The 12,051-nt window shown below is 52.1% G+C and overlaps 1 protein-coding gene across 3 annotated transcripts in view; it reads left to right on the forward strand.

Moving 5' to 3' along the window:
• The first annotated feature begins 1,550 nt into the window (after positions 1–1,550).
• The window catches only part of SULF2 (sulfatase 2), a 747,920-nt gene continuing 737,419 nt past the window's right edge, over positions 1,551–12,051 (forward strand). For 2 of the 3 annotated variants that reach the window (XM_069651282.1, XM_069651284.1), the window contains exon 1: positions 1,551–2,978. The gene's annotated coding sequence lies outside the window, so the exon portion shown is untranslated. Of the gene's footprint in view, positions 2,979–3,836; positions 3,959–12,051 lie in introns of those variants that run through there. The other variant, XM_069651283.1, reaches the window with a different exon arrangement.

The following is a 12,051-nucleotide window of genomic DNA, read 5'->3' on the forward strand; positions in this document are numbered from 1 at the left end:
CTTTGACTGGTGGGGATAACCAGTTTGCCGTCTTTTCGCCTTCCTGGACCATCTCGTGGCCGCCTTGCCCGTGCCAAGCACCCCGGCAACCGGAATACCACGGTTTACCATTACCGCGAAGAAAAGGGTGGTACCTTGTAACCGGGAAACTCTGCGGCTGGTTTCTTCCCTGGCAGTGCAACGACCTTCAGCTTTCCTCAACCTCGGGACCTCCTCTTCCTCTGGACGAAACACTGACTTGCACCCGCTGCCAGGAACAACTGCCCCCGCTGGAGCGTTCTTCCCATTTTCAGGTACTGTGTCCCGCCTGGCTTCCCTTGCGACAGATCGTTCGGGGTGACAATAAATCCTCGACTTTCTAACCTGGGTTAGTCTGGGACCTGTTAACCAACTTTTCCTGACTTGATCTCAATCTTTTGTGAACTATCTACCAAGACTCTTTGGGCATAACCCCACTGTGTGATCCTGGACACATTTTGCTTGCTCTCTCTAAGAGTGGGTCTGGCATTTGAACTTCCTTGCTCTACAGTAGACTTTGCCTGACCTGCCTGACGGTGGTTCTTTGAAAAGTATTGAAATGTGTGTGCTTTCATAACTCTGCCTTTTCCCTCCCTTTTTAAAAACTTATTAGAGTGCCATCTTATGGTAAGCGCTCACCTCTGTCTAAAAATAAGTGGTGTTTCTCATTAAGACTTGTCTAATAAGTAATCAGGGTTGTATATATATAATAGTGACTGTGTGTTGAATTTACTTACCTCTCTTTGTGCTAGTGTAATTTACAAGTGTGTCTTTAAATAAATAATTATATACTTTTACACCAAAGCTCTGGTCAGTGTTTGCTTGTGCTACTGCATCTCTGTACCTATTGTGTATACTCTATATACTGCCTAACTCATCTTGAGAGAAGTCTGACTGCTCAGCCACAGCTACCAGGTAAATCTGGGTGGTACAGACTGCTACCAATTGGGTTTACTGCCAACCACCTGTAGTCCTAAATCTTTTGCAGTGGTCCCTAAGGGAAATGCACAGGTTTCTGCCTAACACAGGGGCCCGCCTTTATTGGCTCAACATCACATGACTGTGTAGCGCAGTCACGTAAAGGGATAGACCACAGGTGGGACATAGGTATGGGGCTTGTATTGTGTGTTGGAGGGGTCGTGGCGATGGGTTTTATGGGGAGCTGGTTCGGCCCAGCAGGGAGCATAGCTCCACAACTTATTTTCGTACACTTTGACCACTGAGCCAGAATATAAATGCGCTTTGAACCTGTAATGTAATACAGCAGGGTATATTTTGGAATGGGGATAGGTTCTGTTCTGACGGCTTCATTGGGGCTTCCTGTTAGCAGCAGAATGCAGGGGGCTCGCCCTTGCGTAACGTCAAGCAAAGTGAAACATGTGCCAGGCTCGCACACCAAGCTGCACTTTGGCCGAATGCTGGCGCGGGTGCCCTCCTGCTGCCCTGCATGGCCATTCGTCAGCGTTGGGCGGGCACGGGGGCGGGGCCCTCGGGGATGCAAGAAGTTTTAAACCAACAGCTCAACACTCGTTTGTTTTGAAATGGGAAACCGCACTCTGCCAGGGGTTAAAAAGCTTCCCTGTGAAAGCAGCGCGTATTGCCAGCATCTCCAGATCGTGGTGCAGCAGCAGCGAGCGGCGCTGCTCTCCCGGGCTCTGCAAGCGGCCAGAGCTGACGGTTCCTCTTCCCCTTGCCTGGGGACCGGGGAGCACTGCAAGGGCTGCCGCCTGGGCTCTGCACAACCCCAAGGGCAGCCGCTGCTCAGTCGGAACTGGTGTGCTTGCGAGGATGGGCGTGGGGCAGGGGAGGCGCTTCAGGATGCTAAACTGGAGAGGCTGCGCTCGAGGGTAGGCTCACGCATCCACCTCGCCTCCCGGCGTCCGGGAAAGAGCGTGACTGACGGGCTGCTGGAGCCACATTTTCCGTATGCAGAGTTTGCGTGGAAGGCAGCCGGCGTCTGAAGGCGATCCGAGGGCATTCGCGGGACCAGAGTGAGCTGCGAACAGTGCCCCAGGAAGCGCGGGGCAGAAGCGGGCTGGATGCATCGCAAGAACAGCCAGAGGACCGGTCTGAGCTGGGGGAGCTGGGCTCACAGCACAATCATCAGAGGACCGGACTAAGCTGAGGGACGTGGCCTCACAGCAGCATCACCAGAGCGCCAGCCTTTGAGGGAGCTGGCCTCACATCACCAGAGGACCAGCCTCTGAGGGAGCCAGTCTCACGGTATTATCCCCAGAGGACCAGACTGAGCTGGGGAAGCTGGGCTCGCAACAACACCTAGAGACAACTAGCCTGAGCTGCAGGGCTCACGGCGCACGAGGACAAGCCCGAGTTAAGGGAGCAGGGCTCACAGCAGCATCCCCAGACGAACAGCCCGGTCTAGGTGAACTTGGCTCACAGCACCATCGCCACTGGGCCAGACTGGGCTGGGGGAGCTGGGCTCACAGCACCATCTCCAGAGGACTGGCCTGAGTTGGGCTCACAGCAGCATCCCCAGAGGACTGGCCTGAGTTGGGCTCACAGCAGCATCCCCAGAGGACTACCCTATCCAGGGGAACTTGTCTCACAGCACCATCGCCACTCGGCCAGACTGGGCTGGGGGAGCTGGGCTCACAGCACCATCTCCAGAGGACTGGCCTGAGCTGGGCTACCAGCAGCATCCTCAGAGGACTGGCCTGAGCTGGGCTAACAGCAGCATCCTCAGAGGAACAGCCCGGCCTAGGCGAACTTAGCTCACAACACCATCGCCACTGGGCCAGCCTGGGCTGGGGGAGCAGGTGTTTGGATGCGCGCGCAAGTCTGTCAGGGAACTCTGTTGGGGGAAGCAGGGTTCTGAATGGGACTGCCTCCATCCCTTGGGACCACGTTGGCAGCGGGCACGCGGACTTCTGAGTGCGACCAAGGACCCTTCGTGGCACAGGATCATGCCGGGGGCGCCCTGCTGCTTCTTCACTAAAGGGGTAAGAGGCGCACAGACCGGCCATACACGGGCGGCAATGGCACAAAAGTCGCATGCTCCCACTGCCCCCCATCCCGCCCACACACGTACTTTCAATCGCAAAATGTTTATATATATATATATATATATATATATATATATATATATATATATATATATATATATATATATATTCTATAGCTCTCATTTTGTTAATGTAAAACATATATGTTGGTAATGAAGTGTCAGTGGCCCGCATGTGCTGTTGTTGGCATGTATGGTGTGTACGGGTGCTTCTAAAAATGCTCGGCTATAAAAACTTTCCAGGCGAATTGGACGAAAATACAAGCCAATGGGACTGGGCAACCCAGATATAAAGGAAAGCAACTCTGTATCAATAATCAGGCTGGCTGGGCGTGAAGTGTTGAGCTCAGACACAGTCGAGATGTGCTAGCACCCTGGAGCGCAAGCGAACAGTGTGCGGCGTGTATTTATTGGAAATGAAAAGTGCTTGCCAAGAAGGAGCTTGTCGCTGGGCCGGGCACGCCTCCCTGCAGGGGCTATGTGTAATCCCTCAACACTGCGCAGAGGATAAACTCCAGTAATCAAGGCTGCGTCTGCCCTGTGGAGACAGAGGCGCTTCCAGAGCCATAACTCTCCGGCCTCCTGACCCCGGAGCCACCTAGCAGGGGTGTCAAAGGGCCGGGCGGTTTCCCCTTCCCAGCCATGGCAGCACACCCTACGCCTTCACACTCTCTCGGGCGGGCGTGAACCCTATGCGCTAGCTTTCCTTGCGTCTCCCTTCAAAAGCTCCTCGAGTCTCCTGTAAAGAGCTAGACACGCCGAAAAGGACATTAGATATGTTTGCAGAGGGCGAGTGGCTAAGCAAAGGATGTGGTATAGCGCTTCTCCTGGAAGTGGGTCTCCTCTAAGCGCTGGTGAACTTCACGGAAAGTCTAGCCTCAGGCACGGGCATGGCAGGCGACAAGCTTCAGCTGATATGTAAGTCCACCCACGGTGTGCCTCTCGCTGCCGCCACAGAGTGCCACTGCCATCTTAGCAGCTCTGTAAATGCAAGGTGATCGCAATTCCCAGGGAAAGTCGTGTTCGCAATTCCCAGGGAAAGTCGTGTTCTGTTCCCCGGAACCCCCCACTAGGAATGGACTCTGTGTCGGGTGGGAGGTTGGAGTTCCACTCGGCAAGCTGGCGCCCTGGACCGAACCCAACCCCAAAAGTAGCCCCATCCTCTCAGAGCTGTCTTTCACCTGGCGATTGAACATACATGTGTGCGGCAGCTGCATTAGCTCATTGAGATATCTTACCAGCTATGCCGCTGTGCAGCCCAAATAACTATACCCTTTATCCTGCTTAATTTTAAATTAAAGGCTAATGTGTTTTTAAAGTCCCACTGCCTTTCGTCCAATACGCCAGCGAAATGTGCAGCAATGCAACTCTGCCTTAATATAATTTCCCACATATTTCCATAGGATGCATGCATACGTGCTAATGTAGGAAACCCGGCCCGGGCAGGCGCTGAGCGGTGCCGGACGCAGATATGGCGCTCGGGCAAGAAGCAAGCGCGCGTGGACTCGCGTCTTGCTGAGGTTCCAACACATGTGTTTCATTTGAAAACCCACCCCGCGCTTGGCGCGGAGCCCTGGGGGCTTTAAGCTATTGCAATACGTGTGTTAAAGAATAACCGGGGCACGTGGCAAGTGTTGGCTTCATTCTTCGTTTACCTACAATTGTTCAGAGTGTGGCAAACGCCTCGAGCCGCCTATCGTTGGACCACATGGCATAGCCCATAGGACGGAAAGCCCCGTCTTAGCTTTATTTGTTGGGTGTGGATTAAACCCATTGGGATCTGTTTCTATGTTAAATGGGCCCTACATGCTCTAATGTAGCGCGCTCCGTACCACGCTTAACCCACTTCTAGGCGCTGTCATTTTCAAATGTAATGGTTCTCGATTGCTCAACCTAGGAAAGAGAAAAGGCAGAATCACCTGCGCAAGGGCTTTAACTTGCCAAGTGCAGACTTGCCTCATGTCTGAATAGAGCGCTCAACTCGTGAGCTATCCACCAGGACATCAAATAGTGCAGGGAGCCGTGTCCAGAAGCAGTGGCAGGTGTAAGCATTAGCGATGGGAAAAATACACGTATACGCTATCGAACACTGGGGGCTACAGCGAAAATAACATAGACATGCGGCCCCAAGTCTAAGGAACCGAGTCCGGAAAGGGCAGGCAGTGGCCATTATGGGCTGCGCAATTAACCCCCGTAAAGTGGTTGCTGTTATTTGGGGTTCGGGGCGTGGGTTTGTGTGTTTGACGTCGTGGACCAGTGGTGGGTGCTGGAGGAATCATCACAGGATTGTACACCTTGCCTGGATTGATGTATGGGGGAGGGTGGGGGTCGGGTGGGTGTTCGTTTCCGCGGGTCTGCACATTAACGTTTGCTGTCAGTGGCGCGCCCTGGCTGCCTATGCTATGGGCTGAATTTGCCATGTCGCAGCGTTTAAGCTCGCCCGCCATGGGGGACATTGCCAGCAGATTGGCAGCGTGTGGCAAGGGTCACGGGGCGCCCTCGCTCTGGCTGGAGCTCCTCGGTCATGCGGGTCACGCGGTACTTACTACTGCCCTGCCAGCAGACACCGCCTGGCGCTTTTTCTTTCGATGTTCTGTGATTCCGAGCACTTTGAGGGCCTGCGGATGTGTGTACTTACAAAAAAAAGGAATAGGAGAACGTAGAAATGTCAGTCTACTGAAGTGAATTGGCGGTGGGGGTGGAGGGGTTCGGGGGTTGATTGCGGTCTTGTGCAGGGCGGCGTGGACTGAGGGTCAGTTACTTACCTCATGATCTATATACCTGGTTTCTAATCTCAGCTTCTTCCCTTTTCTGAAAGATACTGTGATTCTGAGCACATTTCTGTTCCTCAAGTTGCAAATGAGCAGCAGGAATGTGTATACAACATGAAGTATAAGTATACAGTGTACTTAAGGTAACCAGGTGACTATGGTACCCCGGATCCACTTTTCCATAGCCGGGATTCCATTTTCACTTCAGTGCATTGTATTCATCAGTGGCCCAAGGTTACAGCCCCCTACATCGCGAGAGAAGTGAAAGGCCGGCGGTGGGACATTGTCTGCTCGGTGACACGAGTCCCCTGGGAACCTAATGTGCGCTGTCCTACTGCCATGCTTGCATCACTTTAGGGTGTGTGTAGTCTTGACCCCACTCGCTGTTTCGTTCAATTTGCACACAATACATATTCTTTGTGAAGTGCTCCGCTGCTGCGTGGACATTGCGTTGCATAAAACGACGCACTTAAAACCGCTAAGCGGAGGGTGCGCATAATGGCACATGCCCTTACGATTCATATAATGAGGCAGAGCAAGCACGCCAGCTGGCTATTCCCCTGCCGCCCATAGTCGCCAGCTTTGCTCTGTTTGTCAAGTCTTGATATTGTAGCTCAGCGAGTAGGGATCATGCTGCTGTGTTCAGGCTGCAGGCCCCAAACAGGTCGGAAACCCCGGAGGGCTGCCTTTATCCCTCAGAAGTAGACATTTAGGGCAAGAATAACGTGACCAATAGCGAATCCGTCTTTACGGAAACGCAAAGCTGTGATAGGAAATGCTGTGTGAATACGTTTTTTTCACTGTGCCAAATGACCACAGTAGTGGCCCACGTGCACGAGGCTGGTCCGCAGAGTGGTGTGCTGTTCCCCAGCCTGGGGCAACCATACCACGGTGGGCGGCCGACAGGAAAAGGGGGACGCCGATGACAGAATAGAAATCGCAAGTTATTGCAACCCCTCATAAGTGGTAGAGGGTTTACCCGTTGCTTTTTCGTTTGTTGCGCCCCAACAAGGCTGCCCGCCTTTCCTGCCATGCCAGCACCGGCACAGAGTTAGTTCTCTGTATGACTTCAGGGCCCCTTGCGCTATCTGGCAAACGATGGACAAAAGAGTCTGCGCGTGTGTCAGCCACGTCACATTTCGAGGCCCAGATGCGTGGCGCGCTCACGTTGTGGGGTCTGCCCTGTCGTTCCCGCCTGTTGAAAGCCATATGCCACAATTCTCCGTCTGGAGGGCGGGTCACTCGGTGTCTCACGAGTGGGGCACCCGGTCATATGACCTTTCACCTCTGGGCCATTGTTCCGGATCCGGGGCATTTTCACATTCTCGACTGCCCAATGTCTGGAGGGTGATTTCTATGTAGTGAGCGGTTCGTTCATTTGAGCTCCCGGTAGTCAGATGCCCGCTCTGCCGAACCCCTTTTTCACAGTGAAGAGTCACCCACTGAAACCCTGCCCCTGCGCTTCAGCAGGGGTGCTAATGGCAAAGCGCGCATGGCAGCGGAACGCCCTAGTGGCTGGTAGGGACTGGCATCTCAGGCGTGGAGGGAGTAGTCCTACGGAGAAAATCAGGGCAGCTCCCTGACGTCCAGTGCCCCTGACACACTGGAAGGGTTGGGGAAAATGTGATTCTATCTCTAGCAAAGTGGCTCCACCGAGCCAGAAATCACCCACACTTCCTGTAGGCCTTTCCACCCCCGGGTGAGTCACTCTCTTGATACCCATGTGCACTCTACCATATAGGTTTGTGTACCTTGTTATTCACGAATCCTGGTGTCCACATGTGGTGTTGTATTGTATTAGTCATTTATATAGCGCCCTATCCCCATTTGTATGGTCTCAATGTGCTTTGTGGTTGGAATGCCCTCCTTGACATTGCATGTGTTTTGAGGGTTTAAATTAAAAAGTCATGTGCGCATTTTGCCATGTTTGGACTTAGGTGGGCTGGCTAGGCTCCAGTAAGCAACCCGGAGGTCAGGCATGTGGGTGGGTGCTGTTGCTGTTTTAGGATAGGGTGCTAGTGCAGAAGATTAGATGTGTGCCCAGCTAGACCAAATTCATTTTCGTAGGTTGTCGCTGTACACTAATGGCAGAGGTGTTGAGGTGCGTCAGGGGTTTCGGTGTGGACGGCTATGCGAGCTGCTAGATCGGAATAGCAATACCGTAGTTGCACTGTAGGGTGCATGGATGGGCGGCCGTGCCTGTGACCACAGACGTGGTGCAAGGTATACATACCGCACTTGGGTGGAGTTCGACTCTGATGTTCTTGTTCCTGAGGGTGCGATGTTTTCAGGGTGGCGGGGCGTCTGATCATTTCTGGAAATCATGCATCTTTTTCTCTCACAAACCGAGGCATGTGAGGGTTTCTGGAAATTGGGCACAGTTTCGTTGAGGCTACACAGTGATTCAGATCTGTGTGATTCATCCAGCAGAACCAGTGCGGAGACACTTTATGCCAGCGTTGTTCCGCTGGTCAAAATGCTGCCACCTTTTCCTATCCACCCTGCAGAAAGGGCTACTGTACCAGTGGGTCTCTGCGCCACTGGCATGTTTTGATCCTTTCTTCTTCTTTCACGGTCTCCCCGGCACTCCCAATCTTCGTCCCTTCTTACCCTGAATATTTGGCCCCACCTCCAGGGACCCCAATCACCCGCTGACAGGATTCATTTGTCGGTTTAACCTGGAAGTGACCCACCACACACTCATGCCATAGGCTACACACTGCATGCTTCTGGTGGTTTTGCCACTGCAGTGTGTGCACTGGCAACATGAATAAGCCGGCCTATTGGAAGGCTGGTGTAGCCTGACCGTCAGTTTCCCCAGAAACATGTGACTTAATGAGCATTCCAAATTCCTGGTATAGCTACAAAGAATGCTTATCCTCCCTGTATTTCGAGTGGTATCAGTGAGATCACACTCTGTGTTGGAATGCAGGCATGTTGTTACGTGAAGAGATGTAGGGTTAGTCGGAGGTAGTCAGGAGGTAAGGAGCTTCTTTATAGGATTTATTGCATCCTATAGCTCAGCGGCAACGTGCTCGCCTTGGAAGCAAGATGACAGGGAGCAACACAGGTTCGATCCCCGGGTCCGCGCTTAGAAACCTCTGGGTCTTAAGCGCGTTATAAATAACTAATCATATCACATATCCTTGTTTTTAATCTTTATGCTTGACTCCCCTTTCAGCCTGTGTACCTTTTTGAGGGCTGTTGACTTAGTGCAATTTTAAAACTTCATAATACTATACAGGGTTCGAAATTGCAGTACAAAATCAACTGTATGCTTGGGAATGTGCATAAATGAGCATTAGGACACATCTAGAAGACATTTAATTCCCAACGGGTCATATTTGATGGACACAAAGTTATAGTTTGCAATACATACAGGAGTTACATTTGTGTCAAGCTATATAATAGTTCCTCGTTCCCCAGAGGTAGCTCCTGCTTACTAGGTGATGCCAGACACACAGAAGCTGCTTTTCGCTCATTTATAAGTGTTTCCAGGCACCACAAGACCAAAAAAGTGCGGGGGGGGCATAGGAAATACCACAGTAACGGTCATACTAGGCCTTGTGACGTTCTTACAATGCAAGTGCAGTGTCAAAGAGTGCACAGGATGGTGGATGTAGAGGAGTAGGGCAGGGGAGGGGGGTGCAGTGAGGGGTGGGGGACAGAGGAGGGCTGAGCAAGTGCGTAGAAGAGCCACAAAGGCCAAAGATAAGTCTTGCAGCCCTATTCTGCATTAGTTGAAGAGGGTGAAGGGAGGAAAGAGGCAGATTGAGAAGGAGGCTGTCACAGTAGTCCAGCGAAGGGAGAACCAGAGCTCTGGAGACAATTAGCTTTTGGGGGAAGGTGATTAAAGGGAGAATGCCTCTGATGAGGTGGAGCTGAAAGTTGGACTTCTTGGCAAGGTCTGTCAGGAGAGAAGGAGAGTGAGGAGTCAAAGATGACCCCAAGGTTTTTAGCCCCACAGGTGGGTGAGGGGGCAATGACAGTGGGCAGAGGGTGGGGGGATAGGGAGCTGCTGTCCCAATGAGAAGGATCTCTGTCTTACTGCATTAAGGCAGATATCGTTAGCAGAGCACCATGCATGGATTGCAACCAGGCAGTCAGGTATGAGAGAAGGAGGATATACGGTAGAGGATGGAAGTTTAAATGAGAGTTGTGTGTTGTCAGCCTAGAACTGGAAGTTAGAAGAGAAGGTGGAGATCAAGTGGGCTAAAGGGTCAAGGTAGATGTTGAAGAGCCATGGTGTTAGGATAGAGCCCCGAGGGACGCCACAGGTGGAGAGTGAGGTGGAGGAGAGGAAAGGGCCCAATTGCTCTTTGGAGGGTCAGTTTGAAAGGAAGGAGGGCAGCCACACCAGTGCTTTTGTCTGTGATGCCTAGGGTATCACTGAGACGATTTATGAGGATGGCATGATTGACAGTGTCAAAGGCAGATGAAAGGTTGAGAAAGATTAGAACAGAAGAAGAGTTTGAATACAGGTTTGCGAGAAGGTGTTCAGGAGAATAAATTGCCTGCCTCTGGATGATTTGTAATCACCCTGGTGGCCATAGAGGCAGCCAGCTGATTCGGTTTTGAGGGTTAGTTGAGGTATGATCAGGTTCTCCATGAGTTTTCCCAAGAAAAGTGTGATGGAGATAAGATGGTAGTTAGCTGGGCGTGAAGGGTCTGAAGATGGCGTTATTAGGAGAAGGTGCACAAGATAGTGTTTGAGGGGTTGTAGGAAACAGGCAGAGGCAAAGGAGTGATTACCAAGGTCTGCCAAGAAAGGGGCGAGGGAGAAGAAGTTGTCCTTGATGGTTCTGGAAGAGCAGGGGAGCCCCTGTTTGGAGGAGACTTTCATAGAGCTGTGAACTCTGGAGACCTCATCCGGTGCAATGGGAGAGAAGGAGGAGAGTATGGGGGGGGGGCAAGAGAGGCAAGATGAGAGGGGGGTGGGAAGGAGAGAAGAAGTCAGTGAGGATAGGATGTCCTGAGTTTTTGTGGAAAAATTGGGTGGCCAATGCAGTGCAGAGGACCAGGGAGGAAGAGGCGAGGAGGATAGTGCAGAAGGATTGGCAAGTTCCTTGCAGATTTTGAAAGTTCAGCTGTGTTATTGGTGGCTCCAGTGATGCGGGCTTGCACATGAGCCCTCTTTTTGGAGTGGATGGCTAGACGATAATGTGCAGGCTAGTTTGTCAGAGGATGTACCTGAGGCCTACCATTTCCGCTCAGCCGCTTTGCACTTGCGTTTCAAAGCTGCCAGGTCAGAGTCATACCAAGAGTTGAATTTGGTGGTAGGCTTCAAGGCTTCATGCAGATCCTCATGACAGGGCAAGGATGTCCAGGGTATTAGAGATGGAGGTTAGCCAGAGCAGAGTCAGTAGGAGAGTAAAGGCAGGGGCAGGAGGAGGGATGAAGGTGGCAGCAAATGCAGGAGCTGACATATGCCTCAATGACAGAGAAGGAGACTGGCAGTGCGGGCAAAGGCATCGTCAGGGGGCCAGGAAGCTCAAGGTGGGAGGAGAGGAGAGAGTGGTCGGTCCAGGAGAGAGGGGCAGGTAGAGTGTTATGCTTATCAAATCCTTATTCGATCCCTGCCATACTTCATCGGCTGCCAAACTAGATCCCTGAGGGACCTTCCTTCATAAAAAATAAAAATGCACTGTCTGTTTCTGGCTTCTGCATGTGATCTCCATAGAACAGGGTGAAGACACACCAGTGGAGTAGGGCGTGTAGAGCCCATGCCGCTGAAGCCGCACTGGGGTCATGAACTGAATAGAAGAACCCACGGGACCCGATTCACAAGGCGTTTTTCAATGAGAAAACATTGAACATTGCTTTGTGAATCGGGCCCTTTTAAAAGCAGACGGATTTTGCCTCCGTGGCAATAACCTCTTCCCCCAGTGCGGATCATTCGTAGAACTGCTATTGATTTTGGGGATGTGTAGATTTCCTCGTCGCCAAACCTGATAGCTGCGCTTTGGACATTGCTGACGCGCCTGAAATGATTAGCTAACCAGGCGGGAAGCATGTCTTACATTTTCGCATGCGCTCTGAGAGGTGGCTGTATTTCAAGCATCTATTAACATCCGGTCCATGCCTGCCCCTGTGCACACCAACTGTGTGGCGATCTGACCTATAACCTAAAGCCCTGGGTTGCGCCTAGCGGCTATGGAACACAAGTAGAAACTGGCCTCCTGTCCCAGGCCAGTCGCGTTCACTAGAATTTCCTAGTGCGTAGTTCAGAATATCCGTTGC

Source organism: Ambystoma mexicanum, chromosome 3p (genome assembly GCF_040938575.1).
Source record: "Ambystoma mexicanum isolate Mex_15411 chromosome 3p, UKY_AmexF1_1, whole genome shotgun sequence".
Taxonomy (NCBI): domain Eukaryota; kingdom Metazoa; phylum Chordata; class Amphibia; order Caudata; family Ambystomatidae; genus Ambystoma; species Ambystoma mexicanum.